Here is a 5827-nt window from a genome sequence, read left to right as displayed (position 1 = left end):
AAAAAAAAAAAAAGAGAGAGAGAGAGAGAAGAGAAGAGCAGAGAAGGCCCCGAAACAAGACTGTCATAGCCATCTAGGCCATAGTGCCTCCAAGCACAGGATGGCCCATTAGTCTTCTGGATGAACCAAGAAGAGATTTTAAAATCCAAGTTCTTTAATTCTTACAGCAAATGCCAGCCCAAGGACTTTCGTTTTTACATATGACTAAGTCCTTAATAGCTTCCTTTGTTCATTATTAATGGTAATTAAAATTTTATACTCACAAAAAAAGCGCAGTAGTGCCAAATATTGAAAATTTTGCTCTTCACAGAAAGTTTGGCAACGAGGCAAATTTCTTGCTGCACATGTGAAAACACAGGTTGCTGGAATTCCCACGATATTCAACCTTTTTTTTTTTTTTAGTATGTTAAAGTGTAATGTTTTTCTATTTTTAAATTTTTTTAATTTTTATATTTTTTAGAGATTGGGTCTTGCTCTGTCACCCAGGCTGGAGTGCAGTGGTGAAATCATAGCTCACTGCACCCTTGAACTACTGGGCTCAAGTGATCCTCCATCTCAGCCTCCCAAGTACTTGGACTATAGGCACTTGCCAGCATGCCAGGCTTGTTTTTCTATTTTTAATCATTTTGTTCATTAAACATGCTATGATGTTGCCATTTTGGGTTGTTATTTTGTTCCTCTTTCATTTTTTATTTCACCAAATTATTCCCCCACCAGAAGTGAATTTCGGGTAGGTATATCTTGGGGGTCTTTTGACCCAATTAAATGAGCATGTTCAAGAACTGATGGTCTAGATGCCTCCAAATCTCCCCACCCCAAGCCTAGGTTTGCTTCCTAGATTTCCTACATTGGCTAACTCATAAGGAGAGCTGGTAAGTTACTGACTATAAGATGATCAGATGCTTGAAGGGAGGAATAAGAATAGAGCAACTAAAAGCAATTTTTTTCTTTTTTTCTTTTTTTTTTTTTTTTTTTGAGACGAAGTCTCACTCTTCTACCCTAGGCTGGAGTGTAGTGGTGCAATCTCGGTTTACTGCAACCTCCGCCTCCTGGGTTCAAGCGATTCTCCTGCCTCAGCCTCCCAAGTACCTGGGATTACAGGCGCCTGCCACCACACCCGGCTAATTTTTGTATTTTTAGTAGAGGCAGGGTTTCACCATGTCGGCCAGGCTAGTCTCGAACTCCTTACCTCAGGTGATCTGCCTGCCTTGGCCTCCCAAAGTGCTGGGATTATAGGCATGAGCCACTGTGCCCAGCCAACTAAAAGCATTTTGAGGAAAGATGACAGGGAGGCTCAAAGACTCACTCTCCTCCCAACTCTGTTGCTTTTCTTGTTTCTTTGTTTTTGAGACAGGGTATTGCTCTGCTGCTCAGGCAGGAGTGCAGTGGCATGATCACGGCTCACTGCAGCCTCAATTTTTCAGATTTAGCCTCCAAAGTTGCTGGGACCACAGGCATGCACCACCATGCCTGGCTGGTGAGCAGGCATACATCTATGTATAATTTTTTAAGTAATAATTTTTTTAATTTGTAGAGACAGGGCCAACTCTCAGTTTTCGAAACATTAGTCTTACATTACAGAAGAATATATGCAGGACTCTGCTAAATATCAGCAGGGCTACAAGGTCTGAGCTACCAATGAGCCTAATCTAAGCATAAACAAGGCTGGTGAGAACTACAAAAACACTATTCTGTGCTCAGCCCAAGCTACTCAGCCACTGACCTGCAGATTCATACTCTTGATTAGAACATGAAAGACTAGCAGAAAAGAGGAGACAGATCTTCCTATGAGAGTTAGTATCCAAGGAAATGAAGACATCTGTACAATTGATTCTGGTGATAGGTTCAAAGCTTCTTATTTTCCCATCTAGCCCTAGGAAGTCACGCTTTTAAAATGTATGGGATTTACCTTGACAAACAACGCTTCTAAAAGGATGTGGAAATCTGATTTCCACCAGCCCAGCTTGCATTTCAGCAGGGATTCTGTAATGTTACCAGCCTGAGAAAGAACTGATCTACTGAGTAGTACATTTCCATTCCCTTATGGAGGAAGAGAAGAGAAAATTGGCTAAATCAGTACTACTTGATTTTGCTCACATTTCTACTGCCAAGAGTAGCATGGTTACTCACCAACAGGCACTAGAAACACCCACACACTCACACACATGTACCACCAGGCATTTGTTAGGCTACAACCTAATGAGCTTGCCATTTTCAATCATCTAAGCTCCTCATTATTCGGTAGCACCAAAATTGGGTTCACTGCAACAGTAGAATTTTATGTGCAGTACTAAGTCAGCTATGAATCACAAATGGTTACATTTCATCCAAGACAAAGCTCCAAAACCTTTTCTCTGCACATTCTCTGGTAGGTGAAATGACATCTATGAGGGTCCCTTGCACACCACAGTAAGGGTAGCAGAGAATATGCAATGACTAAGGAAGAGATAAAAGAAGAAAGGGACAAAGAGTGAAAAGAAGAGTGGAAAGAAAAGGGAGAAAGACTAAAAGTAATCAAACATTTAAAAAGACAAATGTGCCTCCAGAATCCGCAAACCCCCATCGGTGTCGCATCCCCAGCCTGCCGCCAAGGCTGCCTACAAATTGGTGCTGATCCAGCACACGAGAGTGTATGGAATCTGGAAAACCACTTCAGCGGCTGGTACAACACCGACCTGAGCCCAGCGGGCCATGAGGAGGTGAAGTGCAACAGGCAGGCGCTGTGAGAAGCCGGCTGAGTTTGACATCTGCTTCACCTCAGTGCAGAAGAGAGTGATTCAGACCCTCTGGACAGTGCTAGATGTCATTGATCAGATGTGGCTGCCAGTAGTGAGAATTGGTGCCTCAATGAGCGGCACTATGGGTGTCTGACGGATCTCAATAAAGCAGGAACTGCTGCAAAGTATGGTGAGGCCCAGACGAAGATCTGGAGGCACTCCTATGATGTCCCACCACCTCTGATGGAGCCCAACCATCCTTTCTACAACATCAGTAAGAATCACAGGTTTGCAGACCTCACTGAAGATCAGCTACCCTCCTGTGAAAGTCTGAAGGACACTATTGCCAGGGCTCTGCGCTTTTGGAATGAAGAAATAGTTCCCCAAATCAAGGAGGGGAAACAGGTACCAATTGCAGCCCATGCCAACAGCCCCCAGGGCATTGTCAAGCATCTGGAGGGCCTCTCTGAAGAGGCTATCATGGAGCTGAACCTGCCCACTGGTATTTCCATTGTCTATGAATTGGACAAGAACTTGAAGTCCATCAAGCGCCTGCAGTTCCTGGGTAATGAAGAGACCATGCGTAAAGCCATGGAAGCTATGGCTGACCAGGGCAAGGCCAAGAAGTAAAGGCCAGCAGGCAGGCTACTGTCCCCAGGGGCACCCTCCCTGCCCATCGCATCGCTCTGCCCCTCCCTCCTGCACATGTCACACTGACCACATCTGTAGGCATCTTGAGCTGTAATTGCAGATGGGGACCAGTGGCTCCCATTTTCATTTTAGCCATTTTGTCTCCTGCACCCACTCCCTTCATACAATCTAGTCAGAACAGCACTTCTAGGGCACGGGTTCTCAGCCCAAGCTGTGGAAAAGCTCCTCTGTTCCAAGAGAGTCTAAAGGTAGTGACCTGGGTTTTTACAAGTGCTTTGTTTACTAAGGACTTGTGGGGAGGAACCATGCTAAGCCATGACCAATGAAGCAAGACAGCCTGTCTGCCCCCAGGAGCTAGTCCTGTGCTCTTAGGTAGTTAAGCCACTGCCTGGGGACTCCAGTCATTCCAGTGGAAGATGAATGTAACCTGCATGGTGATGTGACAACTGTTTCTTCCCTGACCCCAGAGAAGCTGGCTCTAGAAGGTTGGGATCAATCCTGAATTTAGTTTATGTGTTACATTTACTTTTATTTTTTTAAAAAGGTATAGTATATATAAATAATACAAAACAATAACCCTTCTGGGATTTCTCGTGGCAGCTGAAATAGTCCTATATGTGGTCATCAGAAAATAAGCCATTCCTCACACCAATATGGGATAAGCTCCTTGACCTCTGAGGGTTAGAAGTGCTTCCTACTGTGTGTTTTGGAATCCCTCCCCAGCCGTGTTTCGTGACAGTGAAATGCCTCTTGGTCCTGTCCAAGTGTATCTTTCTCTGACTGATTTCTGAATCATGTTCTAGTTGCTTGGCCCTGACACATGGGTCCAGTGTTCATTTGAGCATAACAGTACTAAATCCTTTTTCCTGATCTGTATAATAAAGGAGTGATGTGCAAAAGAAAAAATGAAAGAAAGAAAGATAAATGTGAATAATTTCATTTATTACAGCACTCAGTTGCCATAGGTTATATTTATTGAGTGCCATCTACTCTATGTCAGACACTGTCCTAAGAGCTTTATGTGCATAATTTAATTCAGTCAACACATATTCATTGCACATCTTGTGTGTGCCAGGCACTTTTCTAAGCAAAGAATATTTTGTAGAGAACAAAACAGATGAAAATCTCCTTCTTGGAGCTTACATTTCAGTAGGGAAGGTCTTATTTAATCATCACAACAAGGAAAAGAGATAGGAAAGGCAAGGAGAGAGGGAAAGGATATGTATGGACAGAAAAAGAGAATTTAGGGAGGGGAATGCAAAGGAGAAGAAGGTTAAAGTATCACCTTCAGGGCTTTGAGATGCTAGATGAAATGGATAAGTCCCTGTCCATGCCTCAAACTCTTCAACATAATGGCTAGGAAGGTCCCAGTACAATGGATTTAGTGAAAAGTCTGAGTTGTAAATACCTTTGAAGAAATAGGCTTCCACATTATTTCAAATGTAGATGGTAATTTGAGGTGCTAACAAAGTCTTTCTGAATAGACTTTCTGAATAGTCTTTCTGTTTTAATAAAGAGATCGGACACATTTGTAATAAGCGGAGTTCATTTGCACATGTAACTCTTGTTTCTTCCAGCTATTCTGGTAAAAGGGAAAAAAAAATCTGTGGTCTAAGAAATGATGAGCCAGCTAGCTGGCAGAATTTCTCACCAGCACCAACTGTAATATTAATAGATACCATTAACTGAGAACTTACTATTTGCTACATAACAAACTATCCCAAAACTTAGTAGTTTACCACAATGATTTATTATTTCTTGTCATCCTGGGGGTTGGCAGGTGAGTTCTGGGCTCACCCAGGCTTGCTCATGTGACTGTAGTCAGACGGTGGGCTCTGCTGGGATGCTAGCTCCCTCATGCCTCTTTTTCCATGCGGTCTTTCAACATGCAAGAGTCTAGGCTGGGCTTCTTTACATAGAGGCAAGAGCAGTCCAAGAGAGGAAAAAAGAAAGCTCTTGCAACCTAGACTTGGAATTAGCCAATGACACATCTGCCACATTCTAGGAGGTCAAAGCAAATCATAAACCCCGCCTAGATTCCACCTCTTGTAGAAAGCAATAATGGTACTTGCAACCATGAGAAGAATTGTTGAAAAACCTCTGTAGGCAATCTACTTCATTTGCCATGTGCCAGAAACTTTACCTTATCTCAGTGAAACTTCCCAGCAATTTATGGGATAGTTACCATTTTATCCCTATTTTCCAGTCAAGGAAAATGTTCCTGAAAGGCTAAATATCCTTTTGCAAGTTGGTGGAAGATCTAGGATCAAGCTTAATCACCTTGGAGTTCCAATTCACAAGCATCCCTCAACATGAAGGTCAGTAGAGCTAAAGGGATTGAACTCCACATTCCCTCCTCCCTGAGGGAAGAAGAAGAGCCTAGTACAGTCACATGCTGCGTAACAAAGTTTTAGTGAATGCATGGATCGCATATACAAAAGTGGTCCCATAGGATTATA

At 43.0% G+C, this 5827-nt stretch overlaps 1 pseudogene; it reads left to right on the top strand.

Moving 5' to 3' along the window:
• LOC105552832 overlaps positions 1-3603 on the top strand; it is a 7804-nt pseudogene extending 4201 nt beyond the window's left edge.
• The last annotated feature ends 2224 nt before the right edge of the window (positions 3604-5827 follow it).

Source organism: Mandrillus leucophaeus, unplaced genomic scaffold, assembly GCF_000951045.1.
Source record: "Mandrillus leucophaeus isolate KB7577 unplaced genomic scaffold, Mleu.le_1.0 Scaffold576, whole genome shotgun sequence".
NCBI lineage: Eukaryota > Metazoa > Chordata > Mammalia > Primates > Cercopithecidae > Mandrillus > Mandrillus leucophaeus.
The sequence above is the reverse complement of the archived record's forward strand: the minus strand, read 5'-3'. Positions and strand labels throughout refer to the sequence as shown.